We start from the raw sequence: 13,340 nt of genomic DNA on the forward strand, positions 1-13,340 counted from the left end.
TGTGCATAGTTACATGCTTTATGTGTATTGCATCAAAACAGTAATCACATGTGACATGGTAAAAAAATTACGTTTGGTGGGCACAATTATTAATAAGCAAATCACCGTCTTCGAAGATCTAATAGTATGCTAGCAAGTATTGTTGATAACTAAAAAGTAAAGACAAATTTCGCAATATTAAAACTTTGAACAGCGTACACTTGAGAAGTGTTTCAAAGATAGAGTTAAAAGACGAAACATTATAATAAAAAATGGATAATAATAACGTAGAAAAATTGACTCGGAGTAAGAGCGTACAGATAAAATTGTAAGAAGGAAAATTGCATAAAACCGGTTATAAAAAGTTAAAACTTTTCAGTAGAAAACAAATTAAGAGAATCAAGAAAAAATCGAATTTAGCTAGAAAATGATAACCAAGAAACAGCACAAGACGTAAGATAACACTGGTCAACAAAGTTTTTGTTGCATTTATATCAAACACTTGGTATTACATAATTTCTTGCCCTGATTTCAGATCTGAAGTTAGTTTTTTCCTCAGTGCTCTACTTTTTTTGCAATCAAGGTATTTGAAAATCTCAAAATTTCGTCATCATCACATTGACGTCGTAGTCTATTATGAAAAATATGTGATAAAATATGTTATAAAACTCTTTAATATAGCTGGGTAATAAAAAAGAAAATGCAAGATAGTATAAATGTATTCAATTTATTTATATAAATTCAATTTTATATCAAGTTATAATTCAACTTATTTATATAAAACTGATTAGTAGATAAGACACTTGCTACTATGAGGAGGCAAAGCTCAATTGCAGTCTACTCAGGCATAAATTTCCTCTTGTAGCTCTTGCGTTTGTGGACTGTTTCAGGGCATTCTCGTTTAATGCTCCAGGAGTAATCTGCCATCATATGTTTGTCCCATCTCCCTTGGTGACGCTCTTCCATGGTCTTGAGGTCCTGATGGAACCGCTTGCCTTGCTCGTCACTTACAGCTCCTGGGTTCTCAGGGAATCTATCAAGATGACTGTACAGGTAATGGAGTTTGACACTCATGTTACATCCAAGATCGCGAAAAGCTGACAACATATTCGCTACAAGGGTTTCATAGTTGTCAGCTTTTTTATTGCCGAGAAAGTTTGCCATCACCGCCACAAATGAAAGCCATGCAGTCCTTTCCTTGTCGTTCATCTTTCTGGCAAATTCTTGATCACGCACAAGTGCACGAATCTGTGGTCCATCAAAAACACCTGCCTTGATCTTCTCGAAGGACAAACCAGGGAGCACAGAAAATATGTGTTGTAATCATTCACCGTCAGTATTCAACGCCTTCATAAACTGTTTCATCAAGCCCAGCTTGATATGGAGAGGAGGAAATATGATCTTTTCTCGACTGACAATTGGATCGTTGACAATATTTGGCATACCCGCCTTCAGAGTCTCACGTATGGGCCACTCCTTCTGGTTCCAGTGCTTTTCTCAAGCTCGGATGTCCCACATGCAAAGATAGCAGGGGTACTTTGTAAATCCTCTTTGTTGACCTAGGAGGAAATTAACCATTTTGAGGTCCACACAAATTGTCCAGTTGTGCTCGTGGTATTTTAGTAGGTCAATCACAGTCTTAATGTCATTATATTCCTCTCGTAAATACACAGAGTGTCCAATTGGAACAGCTGCACAGACATTGGCATTATGAAGTAGAACGCACTTCAAACTTTGCTTAGAACAATCTAGAAATAATCGCCAGTCATTTGGATGGTATACTGGCATCCCTAATTCCTGGAGAAGACCTGAGATATTATGACAATAAACAAACATATTCTCCTCTGTAAAAAATGGCACAAAAGCCTGTTCCCGATTTTAGAAGTATGACACTTTAGTTGTATGGCTCAGCTGATTTTTTTCTTGCATCCTGGAAGCTAACACTTCAGCTGCATTTTTGGAGAGACCCAAATCACGCACAAGGTCATTCAACTCTGGCTGGCTAAACTGTTGAGGAGTTAATGACTGTGGGGTCTCATAAGAAGGATCGCCAGATTCTGAAAGTATTTCTTGAGTTTCACCAGCAGTCTCTTGCTCTTGGTCACTACCCACATCTTCAGATGGAAGAAATCCTTTAAAAACTGGGATTGGGAGCTCTTCAGAGTGCAGAGCAGGTCGGATTGCTGAGGGGATACTAGGATATGAGATTTTGTGTCTGTTTTTCTTGCCAATGCCCTTTGTATTGACCAGACAAAAATAGCAGTCAGTTGTGTGGTCCATCGGTTCTTGCCAGGTCATGGGAATTCCGAAAGGTAAACCCTTACGTTTCCCTTTTGTCCAGTCACGCAGCATTTCCTCGCAGTTATGACACACAGTATGTGAAGCCCATTTCTTGTCTTGGTCACCAAGAGCAAGTCCGAAGTACGCTTTATAAGCACGCCTCACAAACGATGTTATATTACGCCTTTGACGAATAAGCGTGAAGCATCCACAAATATAACAGAAAGCGTCCGGCTTGTTCTCACATTGACGTCTCCTTGTAGCCATGATCAGATCTGAAACAAAATCTAAACAATTTTAATATCTCTGTTGATAACATAAACGTGTAAGTAATTAACATGTTTCCTGCGATGGGACCCACCGGTGTCCCACTATTGTCTTACCTTTAACTAAGTTGCAGGCTAGAGACAAGTGTAACGACAACCTCACGTTATCATAGCTCATGCAGCACTGAAGCTGTCAGATGTACAAGGGCATCGCAGCAGTTGCCGGTTTGCCAATATAGGCATCGCAGGAAACGTGTTAATTTGACCGCAAACGGCTAAAATGAAAAACTTAAAATTGCATTAAAACTAAAGCATGTAGAGCTGAACCGTTTTCATATTTGAATTTAGCAGGTCACAAAGGATAAGAATGAGTAAAAAAATCTTATGCAACTGAGATTTCGAAAAAAATTGTTGACCTGTGTATATATAATCAACATCTCAAAATTAAGAAATGGTGAAAGAAGAGAAGAGTGGTGTAAATAGATGAAACTAATGAAACAAATATCGGAAAAAAATAATTTATACGTATATAAAACTCGTGGTATGTGGAAGAAGAAATAATTGGATGAAAACAACGAATACATGAACTATTAATCACGAGATTACAATGATGGAAATTACTAGCTACAAGAAAGAAATGCAAACAATAAAGGAGACAGGATGATAGTGAGTATAAAAAATAATAATAAACCTAAATATACTCTTCAAAACAAGAAACGCAAAAGGGATATTTTTTTTATTTTAAAGAGAAATATATGTAATAACGTTACAAGCTCAGAGTATGTGATGTTACACGTGTTAAGGCACTGATTGTCAGACCAAAATGACAATAAAAGTTGTGCACTTTGAAAACGGAGGAAAACATCGAATTTTTCGCCAAAACAAATTCGTGTCCAATAAATTTGTTTGAGAGATCTGCATGTGCTGCAAGTGCAACATGTGCAAAATCCCTATAAAAGTGACGGGTTCTCGGTTTCCATAGCTCAGTGTTAAGCCACCGACACGCAATACAGTTATGCCAAGACTGACTGAAGCACAATGCAACAATGCCATTGGTCGCTTGGAAGCAGGCGAATCTCGATCAGATGTTGCCAGAGCTGTGAATGTCCACCCAAGCACCATCATAAGCCTATGGAATCGTCACCAACAACATGGATCAACTCGTGACCGTCCACGATCTGGCAGACCTCGTGTGACCACGCCCGCACAAGATCGCTACATCCGGTTACGTCACCTTCGGTATAAGACCACCACTGCGATGTCTACTGCCTCAACAATACCAGGGCTGCATATGATTTCCGATCAGACCGTACGCAACTGTCTACGAGATGCAGGAATCCAACCTCGACTTCCAGTCAGAGGCGTCATCCTCACCCAGCAAAATCGTCAAGCACGGCTGCAGTGGACTCGGGCACATCGGGTATGGCCTCATCGACGATGGAGGCATGTTTGCTTCAGCGATGAATCACGTTTTATGCTTCGTAGGCAGGATTGAAGGACCCGTGTTTACCGTTGCCGAGGTGATCGTTTTGCAGCAAACTGTGTGCAGGAAGTTGACAGAGTTGGTGGTGGCAGCGTCATGATGTGGGCTGCCATCGCCTACAATGCCAGAACAGACCTTTTGCACATTCGAGGGAATCTTACGGCTCAACGATACGTCGACGAGATTCTTAGGCCCCATGTGCAACCCATCATGGTGAACGTCAACGACGTTTTTCAACATGACAACGCCCGTCCTCACACAGCCCAACTCACCACTGTCTTCTTGAGACACCACAACATCAACGTTCTTCCCTGGCTCTCCAGATCATTAGATTTAAACCCCATCGAACATTTTTGGGACGAGTTGGACCGACGTCTGCGACGGCGACAACCTCAACCGCAGACTCTACCTCAGCTTGCAGCAGCTTTGCAGGCTGAGTGGACAGCCATTCCACAGGATGTAATTTGTCATCTCATCGCTTCCATGGGCAGGAGATGCCAAGCAGTTATTGATGCTCACGGGGGGCATACTTGTTATAAACGTTGAGTGACGTTAAACTTCACCTAGTGAGCGTGGACTTCGCCTTTGCAGACTTTGGATGTTCAACAGTGAATGTGCAAAGTTTCACACATGTCATACAGAACTACCCGGAATAAACTTGTTAACAATTTGTGTCATATTTTGCCTTACTAAAAAGAAGTCCTAAACAGGGAAGGAAATTCCCAACAAGAGGTCTCATTGCGAATAACTTCAAACATTCGCTTTAGCATGGTCGATATAAGCGTTTGCAGAAGGCTGGCTGGAATGTTATTCCAAGTGGTGAAGATGTCTTCACGAAGATCATGCACTGTTTGGAATCGACGTCCATTTCCATAGACTTCCCTTACCATCCTCTCCAAACATTTTCAATGGGGTTCAGTTCGGGCAATCACGCTAGACGTTCCCAAGAAATTATGTTATTCGCCATTGTGGGCATTGTGGATTGCAGCGTTGTCCTGCTGAAAGATCCAGTCATTTTCACACAAGCAAAGGTCTTCAGTCAATAAGGATGCTCTCTCCAACATGCCAATGAAGTCAGCTGCTGTTTGACGTCAATGTATAAACTGAAGCTCCATTGTTCAATGAAAGGAGAACTTTGAAAGGAAAACCCAGATCATAATGGAAACTCCTATATTGTGGTGTGTAGAAATTGTCTCTGGTGTGATATCTTTATCGTGCCAGTAACGTTGGAAGCCATCTGGACCATCCTGGTTAAATTTTCTCTCATCAGTGAACAAAACCTTCTTCCACTTTTCTATGGCCCGGCATGGCCTAGCGCGTAACGCGTGCGACTCATAATCTGAGGGTCGCGGGTTCGCGCCCGCGTCGCGCTAAACATGCTCGCCCTCCCAGCCGTGGGGGCGTTATAATGTGACGGTCAATCCCACTATTCGTTGGGAAAAGAGTAGCCCAAGAGTTGGCGGTGGGTGGTGATGACTAGCTGCCTTCCCTCTAGTCTTACACTGCTAAATTAGGGACGGCTACCACAGATAGCCCTCGAGTAGCTTTGTGCGAAATTCCAAAACAAACAAACCACTTTTCTACATCCCATGTTTGGTGCTTCTCAGCAAAGTTTAACCGCGCTGTTTCCCGGCGTGGAAGGAGGCGTGGCCTTTGCAGACATTTATGGTTTTTAAAGGCTTTCTCTCCAAATGCCGTCTTATTGTTTTTGAGCTACATACTGTGTCCGTAAGGGCCTTAATCTGGTTCGACGATCGGCTGATGTCTTGCCGGACAACCCGTCGAATCCTCCTGCTCAACTCCGGTGAAATTTTCTTGGGCCGACCACTTGAAATTTTTGTTCCGTATCCCTCAGGGTCTTTTAAGAAATTTGCAACAGCAGTTTTACTACGCCCAATCTCGCCAGCGATGGCACGTTGAGAGAGAATTTGTTTTTGCAGCTCGACAATTCTGCCACGTTCAAACTCTGTCAACGTTTTAGCCTTTGCCATGTTTTTACCCAATGTAACGCAGGAGATGTCAGTGGGAGATGTTGACAATACTAATGCTTGAACACAAATGACTAAATATCGTTACGTGTTTACCGATTAACGCTTCGTTTCAGTATGGTCTTAAACTTTTGATCAGCTAGTATTTCGGCTAATTTCATAGTGTTCACATTTTCCCTGTTAAATACTAAAAACGTTTTTTATTTTTATTTTCTTATTTTCATCTTTCAAAGCTATACTCAAATAAGTGGTTGAATCTAACAACGCAAAATGCATATGTTTTCTTAATGTTTATTGGCCTTAAGATTTTGGCCAGCAGTATGTATGTATCATTTCTAGATATTTCTCAAAATCTCTCGATCTTAACATCACTTTTTGGACAAACTGCTTTATCGAACAAACAAATTACAGTATTCAATGTGGAGCTTCAAACAATATATATTAAATATAAGCAACCCATTTACGACAGGTTTAAGGATACATTAAAGAGAAGAAAAGGATCGCTTTTAAGCAGGACATACAAAATACTTTGGTACTAATTATTAAGAAAATAGCTATTGATGTGTGTAGCAACACGATATATCAGTATTCATTTCACTTCGTTACCATTCGAAATATCCCATGAAGTATGTTACAAATAAGCCACTTTTATTAAGCTTTCCAAAGCTGCTTCGCAAGCTGTTATCCTTTTAAAAACCGTAAATTGTATCATTCGAAACATCATGGAAACTCCAAGAAATTAAACTAAAATTTATTGAACTATTGAAAAACGCGATTAACATTAACTTACCAATTATTACTAAAAACTGATGTCAATGAAAGTTTCACATTTGCATCTTTTCGATGATTTCTTTAAATGTTTTTCTAAGTATCTGCATATCTTTTGAGGATGAAAAAATTTCTGAAACCAAAACTAACAACTTTGCTTGTAGCGGCATCTGTTGAGTGTTTGGCTAAACACAACGATTGACAGTTAAGTGGGTCGCATTTACTTTTTTCCGGCATATTCTTAATTATATTCCAAATTTCATAAAAACGACAAAGTTATTTCACGAACTGATTATACAAGCACGGTCAACGCTATGATCAAATCGTTAAATAAGAAATAAAACTGATATATGTGATAATAAAGTTTAGTAGTATACCGATTTCTGTTCACATTATTCTCAATTCGACCATTTGAAATTTCAAAGCAGAAGTTTGGAAAACTAGTTTTCACATTAATCTTTTGTTTTCTCAAAGTCTGTAACGTTTTTTGAAATTCGAAAAGAACGCTTATGAACAAATGGGAGCAGGGAAAAACATCGCAAATGTTAGTCATGTAACCTTCCAAACGTATTGCAGCTTTCAACGTCTAAACTGTAATATTGTCTTCAATATAGATTTTGACATTTACATTATGTAATATTACGAGATGTATACTTATGGTGCGTGTGTTACTAATGTTGCTTCTATGTTGACATCAGACGAGTGAATGCAGTGCACAACATGGATATTATCTCATCACCGCATACATATGTGTGTCTGATCACACTTGAAGACCTTTAGTGATTCAATTTTAGAACCAATCACTCTGAATTTTACTTAGTACTGTGCGTGAGTAAGTTACAAATATTATGTCGATGGCTTTGTGATTCATTACTTTCAGCAATACAGAAAAGAACATGGTTCATGACTGACATCTTCCACTTTGCACTACCTGTGGAATGTGAGAAGCTTGTATGTTCCACCAGCCTTATGCAGAATGTTGTTGTTGCACAATACAATAAATGCCAAATAAGTTCTATCATTATTACTGGTATAGGAACTATCTGTGGCTATGATTACAGGAGAATGTCTCACATAGTTTTTAAATAGGTATTAAATGGCTATTTATGCATCGCTCTCTGTTCAATCTCTACATTTTCTAACTAGTCTGCTTTCCACAAATTTTAGTGGTGACAAATGTTTATGACTCATGGAATAATTATCTCAGTGATAGTTGTATATCACCTGTCCACACATGACTGTTTCCTGAAGCATCTTTTAGGCAATCTTCAGTTCAGTTAGCATCTGTGGTCGTTGTGAAATTGAAATGACCCAGTGAAAAAAAATTAGCTTAATGATGCGAGTACTGTTGATGTACTATGATGCGTTTGGGATTGATTAGGTGCATTATGGTTCTGATGTACATAATGTACATCTCTTGCCCAATCCTGAAATAGGTATTAGTTTGTTTTGAATTTCGTGCAAAGTTACTCGAGGGCTATTTGCGCTAGCCGTCCCTAATTTAGCAATGTAACACTAGAGGAAAGGTAGTTAGTCATCACCACCCACAGCCAACTCTTGGGCTACTCTTTTACCAACGAATAGTGGGATTGACCACCACATTATAATGCCCCCACAGCTGAAAGAGCGAGCATGTTTGGTGTGACGGGAATTCGAACCCGCGACCCTCAGATTACGAGTCGAGTACCTTAACCATCTGGCCATGCCGGGCTCCTAAACGGGTATTTAGTATCCTTTTAATCTCTTCTAGCTGTGTAACATTCATAAAAGTGTAAGGGTGATATATAAAGTTTCTAGTTGAAACAGAAACTGCCAGGGCACTTAATAGTATTGCTGTATATCAGGAACTCTGAAGTGAAACCACCACTACTGGCCAGCTAACACTAGCTTAATTCTGGCAAATCATGATAAGCGAGATGTGAATGAAGAGTCATATATTTAATTATGTTTACGTGATATAAAACTAAGTTAGTCATCTCTGACCAGGATTTGTGTATTAGTATCCTCAAAACTCATGTAGTAAAGACTGTCAGTCAGTTTTGCCTATGCAACAGGTGAGCTTGTACTTCATAGGAAAGTCATCCAAATATGGGAAGATCAGACCGTTGGACATTGGACTGGACGAGTGCATGTTGCAAAAGGAGTCATGGTATCTCTGTATCGACAGATGGTGTTCTATTGTTTACTATAGATAAGACCTAGTGTGTTGGCACCATGTAATGCAGTGAAAGAGCCTGGACGCGAATGTGCACGGTTTTCTGTTCAGAAAGAAGGCGTCACTAACTTGAACAGCAGTTTCTGTGAGATTGAAGTAAGTCCTGTAATGCTCTACAAATTTAGATAATTGTCTATTCAGCTTCCGACTGGAATAATAGTCTGTACAAAGAGTACAATGGAGGTAAATGAGACTAGTGGAATTACTAATGTTGACATCAGACGAGTGAATGCAATGCACAACATGGATATTATCTCATCACCGCATACATATGTGTGTCTGATGACACTTGAAGACCTTCAGTGATTCAATTTTAGACCTGGCAACTGGACGCTGGAAAGTTGATCTGAATGAGGTGAGTAGAGTAAAGACTTCTTCCACCACACGTGATGAGTTTTTACGAGCTTGTGTCATGCAGTTCAGCCGTGTAATCATTAGAAAGGTTAATGGAGCTTACAATGAAAAAGTTACAATGGAACAGATGTCTTGTTAATTATATCTTGATCTTTTGCTGCACATTTGAGTCTACTGCTGAAAACCTGAGTATGGTATTTCAGAAGATAAAGCAAAATAGGCTTGAAACTCAAACCAGGAAAATAAGCACTCAAAGACAATTATCCCAAGCATACAGTAAGTGATGAAACGATGCATTGACCAGTAGAACATTTACAACCATGGACTGATCTACACAAAGTGCCAATAAGAATATCCTTAAGGTTTTACGAGCTAGTGTAAAAACCGAAGTCATAAAGCCGATCAAATAATTTGGCTGACGTTTGGGTAATAATACAGAACACTTGGAACAATATTCCATGATGTACATTAATAAATTTTACATCTTAAAAACAAGATGTAATATTCTTTTACAAGTAAAGGGCTCACATACGGAATATTGGTGTATTGTACCATAACGTTTTGTACCGATAATAAAGTAACTCCAGATACTTTTACTTGTTTGACTCCTGAATATACATAGTTGTGTGGTTACCATAATTATTTCCTTTATGTATATATACTGCTGACAGGTATAATCAAATATTCAATAATTGTCAGGCAAAGATTCGCCTTCAAGCAAGTCTTAATTCCAATTATGCATCAACTGTGAAAAATATACGTCAGAACAAAAAAACGTTAACGGATATAACATTTGAAACTATGATTTGTCTTATACCGAGTACCGTTATGAATAATATTACAGCTATATGTGTTACAGAAACAAAGTTAAAACTGGCAACTTCGCTGTACCATAGAAAGCAATAAAGGATATTTTGAACAGTTTTTGTTACCATACATTGATAGACGTCTGGGACCTTAGATACAATGTTTACTGCTCTATTTAAAGCAAACACATAATTTCTATCAATAATGTCATTCAGTAATGGAACTAAAATTAGCATTCTGTGAACATCCATATTAATTATTACGCTAATAGAGGGCGCTAATATCACATTTCACCTTACATTACGCTGAGCTGAACAAAAGCCCTTATTTTATTTGTTGTTCGCTCTTTCCATCTATAACGTTAGTTTTAATTCCGTTAAAATTGTCCGTTTGCTAATAGTTTGAACCTGCAAAATAAAAGAAAGTACTAGTGACACTCAGACGAACTATAAACAATATTTATGTCATTAATAATGTCATGTGACCATGCCAACTGAGAAAGAAAAATAATAATAATTTTAGTCCCACCTCGAAGATGTTCGAATTACTTTAGCCACATTACACTTGTGACTATGATTAAACATGCCATTTACGATGAAAGAATTAATACATAAATATCGATTATCAAATTAATTCGAGTTGAATTATCGATTGTTTAAGAAATACTAATACATTTAAAGAGAGTTGTTTAATTTTTTTCAATCGCTTTGCCGAATGGTCGTGCTACATGGAAAAATATTCCTTTCTTATTCCCTTTCAAGTTTTAGAAGAAAGCTACACCAGGACTCTCTTCTAATAGTCCGAATTGTCAACAGACAGACTTCACAAACAACATCGACCGCCAGCTCTTGACCTGTTCTTATTTGACTGAATAATGGGATTTCACAGTCACTCTTATAACACCCGCCTTACGAGCGTATACTCCAACTACGAACCACATTTTTGGGCAATGGGATTCAATTTTTGAGCCCTTGGATTCATAGTCTGGACATATTAATCATTAGGTCGTATCAGTTTCCTCTGTTTTAGTCTTTTACATGCTTTGTAGTTTGTTTGTTTTTGAAGTTAAAAAATAATTTAAAAACAAACAATGTTGCTAGCATTTGAAAACATCTCTTCTCGAAGAACTCTTATTTATATGTAATACAATTAACAAATTTTAAAGGAAACTCTTTGAAACTCATTCCAATGTACAAGGGTATATTATACAAGGGTATAGGGGTAAGAATATATTATATATTTAGAATTGTGTATTTAAATTGTGACAATATATACTAAGTTTAAAGTTTAATAACGGAAAGTCAGAGGCTTGTGTGTGTTTTTGCTTTAACAAAGCCACATTAAACTACCTGCTGTGTCCACTGAGGAGAGGCCCATCATGGCCAGGTGGTTAAGGCACTCGACTCGTAATCTGAAGGTCAAGAGTTCGAATCCCCGTCACACCAAACAGGCTTTCCCTTCCAGTCATGAGGGCATTATATTGTTACGGTCAATCCCACTATTTGATGGTAAGAAAGAGTAGCCGAAGAGTTGGCGGTGTGTGGTGATGACTAGCTTTCAAAACAAACCAAACCACTAAGGAGAATCGAGCCGCGGATTTTAGAGTTGCAAATCCATAACTTATCGTTGTCCTACCGACGGATAAAAGCTAGTCGTTGATATGGCAATAACAATAAAATTATATATCGGGTCGGTACGTTGATTCAGAGGTAAATATTGAAACAAATTTTTTGACAAATCGGTCTTTCATAACTGACAGAGCGTCATGAAAAATATTCAAAGATACTTCAATGTAACGTAATGGGAGATGTTTGCCATGCGTAGGTTAAACAAATGATGCGTATTAACTTACACAGAAATCGTGCTTACCTTATAAACAAGCCAAACTTCAAAATATGTTTGCTTGAACTCTGCAAAATTATTCATTATCACTTGAAAACGAGTGAACTTTTTCGAAGATTTCCAACCTTACTTGTGTCTATGAGGCTTCTCCTGTCCTTAAAGAAGAATGCCCCGATCAGTTAAAATTTTGGGTATTTACGATTTAACCGATATTTTGATGTATTTTATTTGTTTCTTTCTTATGCTCAGAAAATTGAAGATAAGCATTGAGTTTGTTGCACAGTTGCTATTCGCTATTAAATAAAACTCCTGCTATCTAGTGGCCAGAAATCTAGTTAATAATTTTTGCCATCCTTGTGTAATAGATTTTTATTGGAAACCATGGTAAGATAATATTGCGACGAAGGAGAGCCTTCATGAAATAGTTCGACCGCACCTGCGTATTAGCCAAAAACAATATTGTTGCTTTCGTTTATTATTCTCCTAACATTTCCTGGAACTGACATTTGTTAAGCTGACAGACTTAAGTATTTTCTTATGTATGTATATATATAAATGTTAGATTCGACTGCAGTAGCTTTTCAAGAGCAATGTTGCCTATGGAATGTTGCCCTTATAGTCTTAACTACATTAATTTTGTCTCTTCAGTTTTGTGTAAAGCTGCTAGAGGTGTACCAGTGCTGACTTTTTTAATTTAGAAGTGATAGACTGGAAGGGGAGGCAACTAGACAATACCATCCACCGCCAACTGTTGGGCTACTATTTTTCCCAACAAAAAACGGGATACTTGGTTTGGTTTTGAAGTTCGCGCAAAGCTATACGAAAGCTATCTGCGCTAGCCGTCTTTAATTTAACAATGAAAGTTTGGTTTCTTTTGTTTGTTTTGAATTTCGCGCAAAGCTACTCTAGGGCTATCTGCGCTAGCCGACCCTAATTTAGCAGTATAAGACTAAAGGGAAGGCAGCTAGTCATCACCATCCACTGCCAGCTCTTAAACTACTCTTTTACCAACGAAGAGTGGGATTGAAGTAACATTATAATGCTCCTCCGGCTGAAAGGGCGATCATATTCAGTGGGATTAATGGGGATTTGGACCCAAGACCCTCAGATTCGAGTCAAGCGTCCTAACCCCATTGTTCATCCTAATTTGGTAGAACATTTTTGGATTTGAACGACTTTGTTTTTACTATTTCTTAATTCACAAGCGAAAATATTATTACTATTATTAAACTCAGGTCTTGATTACAAATAAATTTAAAATTTCGGATTTCATCAGCCCCATCACTTTAAAAGCGTAGATTGGCCCTCTAGTACGGCTGCGAACTTAGTGTGTGAGCGAGTTATAAAAGTGGCAGTAA

Source organism: Tachypleus tridentatus, chromosome 13 (genome assembly GCF_004210375.1).
Source record: "Tachypleus tridentatus isolate NWPU-2018 chromosome 13, ASM421037v1, whole genome shotgun sequence".
Classification (NCBI taxonomy): domain Eukaryota; kingdom Metazoa; phylum Arthropoda; class Merostomata; order Xiphosura; family Limulidae; genus Tachypleus; species Tachypleus tridentatus.